A 16,101-nucleotide genomic window follows, 5' to 3' on the forward strand; every position below is an offset into this window, starting at 1 on the left:
TTGTGTAATTCAAAAAGTGGAACATTTCTAATAATATCAAGCAGCTGCATAAATCTGTTAGTGCTGGCAATACAATTCTTCAGGCTTAATGTCATATATACTAAACCCCAAAATCTTTTTTAATAGCACCTATGAAGTGTTATTAAAAATAGTGTAGCCTAAGGTTGGGTCCACATCTGCGTTGGAACCTCTGCTTGGAGGTTTCATCACCGCTCCGGCAAAAAATACCGGAAGAAATAGCTCTGCATTCAGGGCTTTTTCTTCCGGTAATTTGCCAGGCAGCTTCGCAGGAACCGAATGGACCCCATTATAATCAATTCGGAGCTGTTCAGTTCCGTCATAAGATGGATCCATTCGGCTAGGGGATTCCCCTTTCCTGCCCCCGAACGGAGCAGGAAAATGGTACCCCTGAGCGCAAATGTGAAAGCAGTCCTAATGCAAGAAAATGTTGTAACTTTTATATTCCATATTCATAATATGCACAGTTTTGATAAATTTCGCATTCACTGTGTACAAATTGACTACTTGCAGGTCACCATTATTTGGCATATTAATAAGCTCAATTTTGTCAAAGTTTGAGAGTTTGACTGTAAAGAAAAAGAAATCCTATCATTTTCAAAATAAGCTTTACATATTCCTGAATCCTTAGAATACAGAAGTGCCAGTTTATTAAAAACTCCAGACTATTGACCACTGTATCCTTATGCAACCCCAAATGTTTAGTGCCAAGAGTAGTGAGTAGAGATGAGCGAGCGTACTCGGTTCGTGTGTTTTTGCTCTCGAGCGCCACTTTTTCCGAGTAACTGACTACTCGGGCAAAAAGATTCGGAGGGGGGGGGGCGAGCGAGGGGTTGCAGAGGGAAGCGGGGGGGGGGGGGGAGAGAGAGAGCTCCCCCCTGTTCCCCACTGCTACCCCCCGCTCCACCACGCCGCCCTCCGTCGCCCCCCGAATCTTTTCGTCCGAGTAGTCAGTTACTCGAAAAAAGCGGTGCTCGAGTGCAAAAACACCTGAACCGAGTACGTTCGCTCATCTCTAGTAGTGAGGATTCCTTCTATTGATTGAATCATTAGCTATATTGTTTTCTATATACACTTTATATTTACCTTTATATGTAAGTGATAGAGCGCTTCTAATGCTGCCACAGACACAATAAGAAATGAATGTTACTGTATATTTAAATCGCTAGCAGTCTCTTTGGGGCTGTTTGATTTACGAGCTTGTTCTGAAATGCAGAATCAGAATTTTTGAGATTCAGAGCTGTTTCAGCAAATTTGTAAGCCCAGTTTTGTGGGGCCAGTACAAAGGGTTAATTCATGCTTCCAATCTAATAGTTTCAAAGCCAACATTTCCTTAACAGTGCAGTCCCATAGAAGTCTTAGAAGTAACTCAGATGACCGTCATCATTGACTCAGCTGCTCTTTAGAGTCCTGTGCTAGACTGGGTTACACAGTTTCTTAAAGACTTTGTACCAGAATTTCAAGTTATACCCTATCCATAGGATAGGGAATAACTTGCCGATCAATGGAGGTCTCACCCCTGCAACCGCGATGCTCTCAAGATCAGGGGTCCCATTTCCCCCATTCTCCTCACTGCAGGATTACTGCATCCCTCACAGTGAGGAGACTGAAGTGCTGGATGTGCAAGCATTACAATATGCTACCATTTTATTCATTACTTGTACATATTAAAATAAGCTAGAGAAATGGTATTTTCTTTATAAAGATGATGAAGAATGATAGAAGATTCACAAGTAGAAACATGAGCCGAGCAGCAATTAGGCACAGAAAAATTTTCACATTACAGATAGGAAATTGTATTTGTTCCACATAGAACAGGCAACATTTCAGGAACCTTGGTAGCCATGGAGGCTAAGTCTTATATCAGAGACACCACTGACTTTCTATTGAAGGTCCATCAAATTTCTGCCACCAGTGATGTGTATTAGGCTCTTTTGATGTGGTATCCTTATATACCAACATTAGCCACTCAAAGGGCCTTGAAGCCATTTGATTAAATCAGATTTTTTTAACAGACACATTGAATTTGATGGTGATGGTGCTTCTAGAAATGGTGCTATTTAACAACGTCTTCTTGTATGGGGCCATGTTCTAGCGCCAAGGTACAGTGATGGAATCGAACGTGGCTCCTACATATACAAACATCTATATGGACTACATTGAGGAGACCTTCATCTATATCTCCCCAGCCTGGACCAAGGTCCAGCCTTGGTGGAGATATATTGATGATGTGTTCATCATATGGGATGGCACAAAAGCTGAACTGCACTCTTTCCATCATGAACTTGATAATATTTTACCAGAGCTCAAATTTACATTCACTTGCTCTAAAGAAAGAGTGCAGTTCTTGGACATCATGGTCTCAACCTGCGAGGGTGCCCTCAAGACAGATCTGTATACAAAACCTACAGACTGCAATAATCTGCTGAGATATGATAGTTTCTATCTACCCAGCATGTTGGACTCTGTCATGGAGCCAAATGTTGAGGTTGAGGCAAGTTGTGGATGATGAACACATTGATGCTCGCCTACAGTAGATGTCTAAGAAATTTCACAATAGGGGGTACCCCGAGAGATTGATACAGAAGCTTGATGATAAAGTTTGCCACACTGAGAAATAGATATTTCTGGTGCCTACAAGAACTAAAAAAGAACTTACACGCATCCCATTCGTCTCCACATTTTGTCCTTTGAGCAGACAGATTTTGCATGTGATCAGAAGACACTGGCATGTTTTGTCCCAATGATGTGACAGAGTTTCAATCTTTGCCCCTTATGGCATACTGTAGGGGCCCTAATTTAAAGGACAAATTGGTACATACCATACAGAAATCTAAAAAATATACATCCCAATGTACCTTCATGCCAACCAAGAAAGGGAATTTTCGCTGCCTTGGTTGTGCATGTTGCAACAATTTGATCAAAGGGGATTGTTTTTCATAGGTACAGGATTAAAGAGTGATTTTCCTGTGCCTCTGCATTTGTTATCTACATGATCACATGCTCATGTGGGTTCCTTTACATAGGAGAAACAATTAAGGAATTCTGACTTAAAGCATTTGTCCTACCAAAAGAAGTTATCACCTATCCACAGGATAGGGAATAGCTATATTATCAATGGGGTCCAGATCTCTTGGACCCCTCGATCAAAAGATCATATAGGCGTACAGAGGCATACTGTATGTCACTCATAGACTCTCATACAAAAACAAGTACACTATGCAGTATATGTTGGATGTCTCTGCATAGAAAATAGCTAAGACCTCCCTCACACAGGCGCTTTTTTTCCATGATTACCGCATAAGTTTTCAGCACCCCGATAATCGTGGTATAACGCTCCTATTGTTTTCAATGGAGCCTTTCAGACAGGCACTCGATCACTCCACCATGATTTTTGAGTGTTCTATTTTGTGATGTCTAGTGCACCTCATCAATGATGGGGAGTGCTAAAAGCTGGCATCGAAAACGACAGTAAATCGCGGCAAAGCGCAGTGATTAAAAGCATGTCGCTTTGTCGAAAGCCTGTGTGAGGGAGGCCTAAGGCTAGTTTCACATGGTTGATTTCAATTTTGCAGCAAGAAAATCGTGGCAAAATCGCGTCTTTGTTCCCCCGATTTTTGGGCTTCAGCGATGCCTTTTTTAAAGAATAATGTTGCATCGCATTGCTGCTGCCCATTATAAAGTGGCGCAATAAAAACGCGCAATTTTTTATCGCAGAAGTTAATAGGACTTTCTAATGTTAAAATTTGTTGTGATGTGATGAAAAGAAGGCTTCATAGTGAAACATGGGAGATAAAAAATAATCGCACATCGCAGAAAGATGGAGCATGCTGCGATTTTTTGTTCTCTCAACATCGCATCAGTGAAAACAACGCAGGTGAGAAGGAAACCATCGTAAATCATTGGTTTCATAGTCTCCTTTTTTACTGACTCGCGCATCACATGAAAAGCGCGTGAAAATCGAGTGATTTGCTTGCCCATGGGAAACTACCTTAACTGAGCTTTTCTATACAGTAAACAAAAAAGTTTACGAACATAGAAAAAACTCTTTGGGCTTCATGTGTCCAATTGTCCAATCCTGTTTTCTCCTTTGGAGATAAACAGCAAAAAAATTAATAGCTGGCAGTTGACCATTTCCCTTGCTCTATTCATATAACAGGAGCATTGGGCCAAGCTGGATATGCATAAAACCGGGACAATAGAAGCTGACAGCTATCAAATGTCTATGGACATTCTTAGTAATTCATTCCTAAGGAAAACCCAGCTGTTTTCAAAATATAGTTCACAATGAAATGTTATCACTTTACCTTCTATGTTGCATGTTGAATGGAAATAGAGAAAAAGAGTATGAGACCGTGTGGAGGAGAATTAGTGTTGAGTGAAATGAACCACTAAAAACTCTGTTTTGGGTCTAACTTTACTAAAAGTTTGGTTCCTAGCTATCTCAGGCAATTCATCCTAGCTGAACCCACCATAAAGGAGAAGAAGGTGGTGGTCCAGCAGTTAGCACTGCTTTATTGTAATGCTGGTGTCCTACGTTCAAATCTGTAGGAGAAGTTTGTATATTTCCCCTGTGGTTTATAATAATCGCCTTTACTTCTATAACACATTTGTATTACACAGTGCTCTACATCACTTCATGTTTTCTGTCCTACAGATGTCACCCTTTGTCAGATTGGAACCTAGGACACCGGTGGTGCAAAGCAGCAGTGCTAACCACTGAGCCACCTTGCTTCTCCTTCCTTTGACTTTTTCTTCTTCCAGCTCCTACTCTTCCTGGGAAGGAAGACGAACCTGAAGCAGGTGGCTTAGTGGTTAGCACTGTGACCTTGCATCGCTGGGGTCCTAGGTTAAAATCTGACCATGGACAACATGTGCGTGGAGTTTCTATGTTCTCCCTGTGATTGTGTGGGCTTATTCCTAATAATAATCCCTTTTATTTATATAGCATATACATTTATCGAGGAGAAGGTTTAAATCCAGCCCACAAGATTCCCACCCACTGGACTAGGTAGGTACCACCGCTCTCAAAATTAACTCCTTCCTTTCCCACATACTTGTCATAGCTCCCTCCAGGTAAGCCTTGCCTGCCTGCCTCACTCTTGATGACCATTGCAAACTGTAGTATTAAGGCTACACTACACTGAATACAGCAGAGTTAATTCTGGTGTTATTTCTGCCATCAGTTCCTCAGCGCTTACTTGTATCTTTTTAAAAATTGCAAGGACAATAGCCTGAATGACTCCAATAATCATGAGCTTCACAACATGTAATGGTGTAAGATGGCTATGTGAGTAGTGGACATCATATAACAGTTTTCTACAGCAGTTTTATTCCAGCTTGTACACTGAAGTGTATTACAGATCTGTATTCTATGCATTTCTAATATGGCGCCCATAGAAATGTAATGGCCTGTTCTGTATTTCTACGTGCCGATGATTTCAAACAGAGGCATACAGAAGTTTTTTCCTCATGGCTCACGTTGTGCGTAAGAGAAAGAAATTGTGCTACATTCCATTTGTTGCTGGACTAAGCAGATTTATTACCTCTAGAGAAAAATACAGTGGCACATTGGTCAGGCAGGGGTAGGCAAGACATGAACTCTATACATGACTTTGCTATATGCATTAGTCTGACAAATCTGTAATTTACAGGTGAATTCGTTAATGAGGTTTTCCAGGCAATTGTTTTTGATGACCTATCCTCAGGATAGGTCATCAATAGCTGATAGGCTGGTGTTTAATGCTTAGGAGCCCGAAAGATTAGCTGTTCAGACATCCACTGTTACTACCACAACACACAGGGTACAGAGTGGAAGTAAGGCGCTCCTACAAGTGAGTAGTGGTCGGTGCTGGTAATTGCGGGTGCTGTACCAATTAAAATCTATGAGAGTTGAATCTGCAATTACCATCGCCAGTGGCTACATAGAGGTTGGCATGATGTGTTTTTGCTCCATACCCTGTATGCAGATGCCCAAGCAGCTGATTCGTTGGGGTTACAAGCTGCAGACCCCAGCCATAAAGCTATTGATGACTTACTCTGAGGATAGTTCATCTATAAAAATTGCCTGAAAAAAACCCCTTTAATTAATTTGACTTATAGAATACTATAAGTCTATAAAAACGAATATCGGGAGATGTCTTTACATTGCGTGTCATTATTATACTGTATGAAAATACCAGCTGTAATGGTGTGATAAATGATCACTGTATTGTTAAATAGCAAAGGCTCTTATTCAGAGCCTTTAGATATGCCATGAATTTACTTTTTTCCACCATAAATTTCCTATTCTATCTATCTACCTTCTCATAACAGTCATTTTTGCTGACCTTTAACTGATTATATAAAAAAGAGCATTAGTTCATGCTTTACAAATAACCCAATAATAAGAATATTTGCAGATCTATTTTGATAACTTCAAGGGTCTTCAAACATACAACCCAAACAGTAGGTCTGTTTGTGCAGTGGTGATCATTTGTCAATAGGTTTCTTGACATATGCATTATAGCATTGAAACCAAAATATCATAAAGCCCAGTAACACAGAAACTGGAGAAGAGCCCTTAATACTCACTTCATCATCAAGGATTGAAGATGTCTCTATCTACCAGAGATACATCTCCTAAAATATTATTGTGATGAGCATAAGCTACCATACCAAACAATATAAGATCGAGCATTAAGAACTGAAGAGAAGGCTTCTTTGTAGGAATGGTATGAACATATTCATTAAAAAAGTCATTAAAACACATTATAGTAATAAATTAATCAATATTGATACAAAATTGCTAGACTTGCTAGACACTTTTTCAGTCTTTACAGCACCTCATGACTGGTATATATTTGGATTAATAGTTTGCATTAAAAGAAAAATATTCTTGCCTTTAACCCTTGGTATTCACTGTGGAGTCTGGAAGAGCTCCAAGTTATAATTTTTGTTTACATTTATTTAAAGAGCCACCCTGGTGAAAACACATTTTACCATCCCTGCCCCTCACCTGATTGCCTGTCCCACTCTGGAGTCTCCTATGTATATTTTAGTCACTTCCACGCAATGCAGCATCCTTTCTGAACCTTAACATGCACCATCTCCCTGCTCACTTTCTCTTTCCTATGCTAACTGTCCCATGATGCATCAACACAGTGCCAAATGACCAGCTAGAAGCCATCTATGCCTACAGGGAAGACATTGCCATTTCCTTCAGTATTCTGTATTTACCTAAATAAACCAAAGACCATAAGTATACAGTCGGGAGGATGAGCTGTGATCTCCTCCATTATATGTGTGGCAGGAGCCTCTAGTCATCAACAGTAACTTTGATAGGAGTTTCTCTGAAGAGCTTGTATGGTAGGGCTCATCACACAGGAATTGTTCTGACTGAAAAGTTGACTAATTTAAGAAGACATAAAGCCAAGTAAATTTCAGCTAATTAGAATTGAGATCACATGGTCCAGCTGAGGGGAAGGGCTTAGATAGAAAGGAATAACTAAACAAGGTAACACTAGCTAACTTGTATGTCTTAAAGGCTGGTTACATAATGAATAAAAGAAATTACCAGAGTAGCTCTTAAAATGTTTTGGGCTAGTGTGACATTCATTTTTGACTTTGTTAGGTACCTAATGCCTTGTAAAATTATTATTAGAGATGAGCGAACGTGTTCTTCCGAGCTTGATATTCGTGCGAATATTAGGGTGTTCGGGATGTTCGTTATTCGTAACGAACACCATGCGGTGTTCTGGTTACTTTCACTTCCTTCCCTGAGACGTTAGCGCGCTTTTCTGGCCAATTGAAAGACAGGGAAGGCATTACAACTTCCCCCTGTGACATTCAAGCCCTATACCACCCCCCTGCTGTGAGTGGCTGGGAAGATCAGGTGTCACTCGAACATAAAAGTCGGCCCCTCCCGACTCGCCTCAGATGCGGTGTGATTTAGATGAGGGACAGTGCTGTTTGTACCGGAGCTGCTGTAGGGAAAGAATTGGTAGTTAGTGTAGGCTTCAAGACCCCCCAAAGGTCCTTATTAGGGCCACTGATAGCTGTGTGTTGGCTGCTGTTAGCAGTGGCAATTTTTTTTTTCTCAAAATCGGCTCTGCAGAGCGTTGCACCTGGCATTAGGGACAGAAGTGCTGCATAGGCAGGGAGAGTGTTAGGAGTGAGTGTAGCCTTCAAGAACCTCAACGGTCCTTTCTAGGGCCATATTTAACCGTGTGCAGTACTGTCCAGGCTGCTGTTAGCTGTGCTGCATTTTTTTTTGCTTCTCAAAATCGCCTCTGCAGAGCATTGCACCCTCCATTGATACTGCAGGGAAAGAATTGTATAGGCAGGGCCACAACACAGTTATTATTCATTGAATATACGCAGTGCTGCCTTTTGCTTGTGAAACAAGTGAAAATAATTCTATTTGTCCTGCCTCTGTCCGTCCTAAGGGCGGTGGACACGTGTCGGCTGCGTGTGCAACCTGTAAAAATCAGACGCACCCAGCTACGTTTTACTCCTGGCTTCGCCATTTGCTTTCCTTAATTGGGAAAAAAAATACCTGCTCTGCCACAGTTAATAACTCTGCTACCCTCACGTTCTGTGACACATTAGCAGGAAAACAGCACAGTTATTAAACTTCTCATGTTCATAGAATATACGCAGTGCTGCCTTTTGGTGCAAAAAAACGGAAAATAATTCTATTTGTCCTGCCTCTGTCCGTCCTAAGGGCGGTGGACACGTGTTGGCTGCGTGTGCAACCTGTAAAAATCAGACGCACCCAGCTACGTTTTACTCCTGGCTTCGCCATTTGCTTTCCTTAATTGGGAAAAAAAATACCTGCTCTGCCACAGTTAATAACTCTGCTACCCTCACGTTCTGTGACACATTAGCAGGAAAACAGCACAGTTATTAAACTTCTCATGTTCATAGAATATACGCAGTGCTGCCTTTTGGTGCAAAAAAACGGAAAATAATTCTATTTGTCCTGCCTCTGTCCGTCCTAAGGGCGGTGGACACGTGTCGGCTGCGTGTGCAACCTGTAAAAATCAGACGCACCCAGCTACGTTTTACTCCTGGCTTCGCCATTTGCTTTCCTTAATTGGGAAAAAAAATACCTGCTCTGCCACAGTTAATAACTCTGCTACCCTCACGTTCTGTGACACATTAGCAGGAAAACAGCACAGTTATTAAACTTCTCATGTTCATAGAATATACGCAGTGCTGCCTTTTGGTGCAAAAAAACGGAAAATAATTCTATTTGTCCTGCCTCTGTCCGTCCTAAGGGCGGTGGACACGTGTCGGCTGCGTGTGCAACCTGTAAAAATCAGACGCACCCAGCTACGTTTTACTCCTGGCTTCGCCATTTGCTTTCCTTAATTGGGAAAAAAAATACCTGCTCTGCCACAGTTAATAACTCTGCTACCCTCACGTTCTGTGACACATTAGCAGGAAAACAGCACAGTTATTAAACTTCTCATGTTCATAGAATATACGCAGTGCTGCCTTTTGGTGCAAAAAAACGGAAAATAATTCTATTTGTCCTGCCTCTGTCCGTCCTAAGGGCGGTGGACACGTGTCGGCTGCGTGTGCTACCTGTAAAAATCAGACGCACCCAGCTACGTTTTACTCCTGGCTTCGCCATTTGCTTTCCTTAATTGGGAAAAAAAATACCTGCTCTGCCACAGTTAATAACTCTGCTACCCTCACGTTCTGTGACACATTAGCAGGAAAACAGCACAGTTATTAAACTTCTCATGTTCATAGAATATACGCAGTGCTGCCTTTTGGTGCAAAAAAACGGAAAATAATTCTATTTGTCCTGCCTCTGTCCGTCCTAAGGGCGGTGGACACGTGTCGGCTGCGTGTGCAACCTGTAAAAATCAGACGCACCCAGCTACGTTTTACTCCTGGCTTCGCCATTTGCTTCGCCATTTGCTTTCCTTGTTTTCAAAAAAGGGAAAAAATTATATTTGGCCTGCAGTCTTGCGCCAATTTATTAGCTGCCTGTGAAATCAAATCACTGGTAATACAGCATGCTGAGGGGTAGGGGTAGGCCTAGAGGACGTGGACGCGGCCGAGGACGCGGAGGGCCAAGTCAGGGTGTGGGCACAGGCCGAGCTCCTGATCCAGGTGTGTCGCAGCCGACTGCTGCGCGATTAGGAGAGAGGCACGTTTCTGGTGTCCCCACATTCATCGCCCAATTAATGGGTCCACGCGATAGACCTTTATTAGGAACTGAGCAGTGTGAGCAGGTCCTGTCGTGGATGGCAGAAAGTGCATCCAGCAATCTATCGACCACCCAGTCTTCTACGCCGTCCACAGCTGCAACTCTGAATCCTCTGTCTGCTGCTCCTCCTTCCTCCCAGCCTCCTCACTCCACTACAATGACACCTGCTCAGGAGCGGGAACACTCCCAGGAACTGTTCTCGGGCCCCTGCTTAGATTGGGCAGCAGCGGTTCCTCTCCCACCAGAGGAGTTTATCGTCACTGATGCCCAACCATTCGAAAGTTCCCGGGGTCCGGGGGAAGAGGCTGGGGACTTCCGCCAACTGTCTCAACAACTTTCTGTGGGTGAGGAGGACGATGACGATCAGACACAGTTGTCTTGCAGTGAGGTAGTAGTAAGGGCAGTAAGTCCGAGAGAGCAGCGCACAGAGGATTCGGAGGAAGAGCAGCAGGACGATGAGGTGACTGACCCCACCTGGTGTGCAACGCTTACTCAGGAGGACAGGTCTTCAGAGGGGGAGTCAAGGGCATCAGCAGGGCAGGTTGCAAGAGGCAGTGCGGTGGCCAGGGGTAGAGGCAGGGCCAGACCGAATAATCCACCAAGTGTTTCCCAAAGCGCCCCCTCGCGCCATGCCACCCTGCAGAGGCCGAGGTGCTCTAAGGTCTGGCAGTTTTTCACAGAGACGCCTGACGACCGACGAACAGTGGTGTGCAACCTTTGTCGCGCAAAGCTCAGCCGGGGAGCCACCACCAACAGCCTCACCACCACCACCATGCGCAGACATATGATGGCCAAGCACCCCGCAAGGTGGGGCGAAGGCCGTTCAGCGCCTCCGGTTTGCACCCCTGCCTCTCCCCCTGTGCCCCAACCTGCCACTGAGATGCAACCCCCCTCTCAGGACACAGGCACTACCGTCTCCTGGCCTGCACCCACACCCTCACCTCCGCTGTCCTCGGCCCCATCCAGCAGTGTAGTTCAGCGCACCGTCCAGCCGTCGCTTGCGCAACTGTTGGAGCGCAAGCGCAAGTACGCCGCCACGCACCCGCACGCTCAAACGTTAACCGTCCGCATAGCAAAATTCATCAGCCTTGAGATGCTGCCGTATAGGGTTGTGGAAACGGAGTCCTTCAAAAGTATCATGGAGGCGGCGGCCCCGCGCTACTCAGTTCCCAGTCGCCACTACTTTTCCCGATGTGCCGTCCCAGCCCTGCACGACCACGTCTCCCGCAACATTGTACGCGCCCTCACCAACGCGGTTACTGCCACGGTCCACTTAACTACGGACACGTGAACAAGCACAGGCGGGCAGGGCCACTACATCTCCCTGACGGCACATTGGGTGAATTTAGTGGAGGCTGGGACAGAGTCAGAGCCTGGGACCGCTCATGTCCTACCCACCCCCAGAATTGCGGGCCCCAGCTCGGTGGTGGTATCTGCGGAGGTGTATGCTTCCTCCACTAAAGCACCCTCCTCCTCCTCCTCTGTCTCGCAATCAAGATGTGTTAGCAGCAGCATGTCGCCAGCAGTCGGTGTCGCGCGGTACGGCAGCACAGCGGTGGGCAAGCGTCAGCAGGCCGTGCTGAAACTACTCAGCTTAGGCGATAAGAGGCACACGGGCCACGAACTGCTGCAGGGTCTGACACAGCAGACCGACCGCTGGCTTGCGCCGCTGAGCCTCCAACCGGGCATGGTCGTGTGTGACAACGGCCGTAACCTGGTGGCGGCTCTGCAGTTCGGCAGCCTCACGCACGTGCCATGCCTGGCCCACGTCTTTAATTTGGTGGTTCAGCGCTTTCTGAAAAGCTACCCACGCTTGTCAGACCTGCTCGTAAAGGCGCGCCGGCTCTGCGCACATTTTCGCAAGTCCCACACGGACGCTGCCACCCTGCGCACCCTGCAACATCACTTTAAGCTGCCAGTGCACCGACTGCTGTGCGACGTGCCCACACGGTGGAACTCTACGCTCCACATGTTGGCCAGGCTCTATGAACAACATAGAGCTATAGTCGAATACCAACTCCAACATGGGCGGCGCAGTGGGAGTCAGCCTCCTCAATTCCTTTCAGAAGAGTGGGCCTGGTTGGCAGACATCTGCCATGTCCTTGGTAATTTTGAGGAGTCTACCCAGGTGGTGAGCGGCGATGCTACAATCATTAGCGTCACCATTCCTCTGCTATGCATCTTGAGAAATTCCCTGCAAACCATAAAGGCAGCTGCCTATTTCTCAGCGCGTACAGGAGGAGGAGGAGGAGCATGAGGAGGATGAGGAGGAGGGGGAAGAGACAGCTTGGGCCGCTGCTGACGGTACACCGGCTGATTGCCTGTCATCCTTTCAGCGTGTATGGCCTGAGGAGGAGGAGGAGGAGGAGGAGGAGGATCCTGAAAGTGATCTTCCTAGTGAAGACAGCCATGTGTTGCGTACTGGTACCCTGGCACTTCATGTTAGGATGCCTTTCTCGTGACCCTCGCGTTGCACGCATTCTGGCCACTACGGATTACTGGGTGTACACACTGCTTGACCCACGGTATAAGGATAACCTGCCCACTCTGATTCCCGAAGAGGAAAGGGGTTCGAGAGTGTTGCTATACCACAGGACCCTTGCGGACAAGCTGATGGTAAAATTCCCAGCCGACAGCGCTAGTGGCAGAAGGCGCAGTACCGAGGGCAAGGTAGCAGGGGATGTGCGTAGATCGAGCAGCATGTACATCCCAGGCAGTGCAACAGTCTTTAAGGGCCTGGCCAGCTTTATGGCTCCCCACCAAGACTGTGTCACCGCTCCCCAGTCACGGCTGAGTCGGCGGGAGCACTGTAAAAGGATGGTGAGGGAGTACGTAGCGGATCGCACGACCATCCTTGGTGACGCCTCTGCCCCCTACAACTACTGGGTGTCGAAGCTGGACACGTGGCCTGAACTAGCGCTGTATGCCCTGGAGGTGCTTGCTTGTCCTGCGGCTAGCGTCTTGTCGGAGAGGGTGTTTAGTGCGGCTGGGGGAATCATCACAGATAAGCGTAGCCGCTTGTCAACCGACAGTGCCGACAGGCTAACACTCATCAAGATGAACAAAGGCTGGATTTCGCCAGACTTCTGTTCTCCACCAGCGGACAGCAGCGATACGTAAGCAATACGTAGGCTGCACCCGCGGATGGAAGCTACGTTCTCTCTCACCATCCAAAACGGGGACATTTCTGCTTCATCAATCTGTGTCTAATATTCCTCCTCCTCCTCCTGCTCCTCCTCCTGAAACCTCACGTAATCACGCTGAACGGGCAATTTTTCTTAGGGCCACAAGGCTCACTCAAATAATTTTTCTGAACAATTTTTATAAGTTTCAATGCGCTTAAAAGCGTTGGAACTTTAACTTGAACCAATTTTTCGTTACACTGGGCTGCCTCCAGGCCTAGTTACCACTTAAGCCACATTAACCAAAGCGATTAATGGGTTTCACCTGCCCTCTTGGCTGGCCATGGCCAATTTTTGGGATGTACATTAGTACTGTTGATACAGCAATTTTTGTGGGCCCTCGCCTACAGTGTAATCAAATTAATTTTTAGCCCACCTGCATTACAGCTGACGTTACCTCAGCTGTGTTGGGCAATGCAATGGGATATTTTTATGTACCGCCGGTGGGTTCCAGGGAGCCACCCATGCTGTAGGTGCACACAGAGTTTTTAATACATCTGTACACTTCTAAAGAACCCCAGTCTGACTGGGGCATGCAGTGTGGGCCGAAGCCCACCTGTATTACGCACGACATTACTACCTCAGCTGTGTTGGGCAATGCAATGGGATATTTCTATGTACCGCCGCCGGTGGCTTCCTGGCACCCACCCAGGCAGTGGGTCCACAGGGAGTTTAACCTACATGTGTCCACTTGTAAAGAACCCCAGTCTGACTGGGGCATGCAGTGTGGGCCGAAGCCCACCTGCATTAAGCACGACATTACTACCTCAGCTGTGTTGGGCAATGCAATGGGATATTTTTATGTACCGCCGGTGGGTTCCAGGGAGCCACCCATGCTGTAGGTGCACACGGAGTGTAACCTACATGTGTCCACTTGTAAAGAACCCCGGTCAGACTGGGGCATGCAGTGTGGGCCGAAGCCCACCTGTATTACGCACGACATTACTACCTCAGCTGTGTTGGGCAATGCAATGGGATATTTCTATGTACCGCCGGTGGCTTCCTGGCACCCACCCATGCTGTGGGTCGACAGGGACTTCACAATAGGGAGTTGTACCTGCCTGTGTCTATGAATTAAAAAGCGCGGTCTAACTGGGGCATGCAGACACCTTGACAGAATGAATAGTGTGTGGCACATAGATTCCCCATTGCTATGCCCACGTGTGCAGCTCCTGATGGCGGTGGCACAGGATTCTATTTCTCATTGCTTCTGTACAGCATTGTGGGCTATCGCCCCGCCCATTTTAAAGAGGGCCGCTGCCTAGCCATGCCAACCCTCTGCAGTGTGTGCCTGCGGTTCCTCCTCATGGCAGACGCACTTCTAAATAGACATGAGTGTGGCGTGGCATGAGGGCAGCTGAAGGCTGCGCAGGGACACTTTGGTGTGCGCTGTGGGGGGGAGGGGGGGCGGTTGGTCAGCATGTAACCCAGGAGAAGTGGCAGCGGAGTGTCATCCAGGCAGTGATTGTGCTTTGTTGTAGCTAGTGTGGTGCTTAGCAAAGGTATGCCATGCTAATGAGGGCTTTTCAGAAGTAAAAGTTGTTGGGAGGGGGGGGGCCCACTCTTGCCGGTATTGTGGCTTAATAGTGGGACCTGTGAACTTGAGATGCAGCCCAACATGTAGCCCCTCGCCTGCCCTATCCGTTTCTGTGTCATTCCCATCACTTTCTTGAATTGCCCAGATTTTCACACATGAAAACCTTAGCGAGCATCGGCGAAATACAAAAATGCTCTGGTCGCCCATTGACTTCAATGGGGTTCGTTGTTCGAAACGAACCCTCGAACATCGCGGGAAGTTCGTTCCGAATAACGAACACCCGAACATTTTGGTGTTCGCTCATCTCTAATTATTATTCTTCTGTTTATAGGTTAGTTTTTATAGCGATTGTTAATACCTCTTAATGGTACACTAATGACCTCACAGTGAAGTTCTCATGGTAGAAACATTGTGGGGTCAAATAGGACTCCATCTTTAAGTTTGTGCATGATGCAATAGAATCCTGAAGTAGGACTACATTTGAAGTTCACAATCAAACAATTAAGACCTGTTGCTAGCTCTATCTTTGGACTCATGTTTCCTATGTGCCAAAACAAAGTAAGTCTTGGTCTTCCTTAGTTCTCTCCACCATGATGATGAAATAAACAAGTCCTATAACAGCACCAAAGGTGGAGTAGTCACTTAAGATCAATTGCACATCAATGGTCAATAGGGGAATACAAAGATGTGTTCTTTCACTATTCCTTTGTATTCTCAACAGAGCATCATCCGCATCTACTTGATTTACATATTGAACAATCAGCAAAGGGACAGGAACATCAAAATAAAGAGGAAGAAATTCCTACAATCACTTGCACAAGACCTTATTGCACCCGAAGCAGTCTGAAGATATGTCAACCCTAGAAGTGACAGAATGAGTTAAGTCAATAACAAATTTGTCTGGCTCTGTTGAAGACATTCAAATTGTTTGTGCATTCATACCGACTGATGAACAAAATCCAAAAGCTGCCCGAGAAACCCAGCAAGAGTCCATGAGCAGGAAACACGAGAGATGCAGTCTCAGAATGAGCGTGTACAAAACAGGTCAAGCATATGACAAATGCAAAATGTGTATATGCAAAACACACTCAAAAATATATGTCATCTGTAAGAAGTGCTCACATGATCTTATGGCCAAAGAGAGCAATTGAGGTGCTAAG

Source organism: Eleutherodactylus coqui, chromosome 2, assembly GCF_035609145.1.
Source record: "Eleutherodactylus coqui strain aEleCoq1 chromosome 2, aEleCoq1.hap1, whole genome shotgun sequence".
Taxonomy (NCBI): Eukaryota; Metazoa; Chordata; class Amphibia; order Anura; family Eleutherodactylidae; genus Eleutherodactylus; species Eleutherodactylus coqui.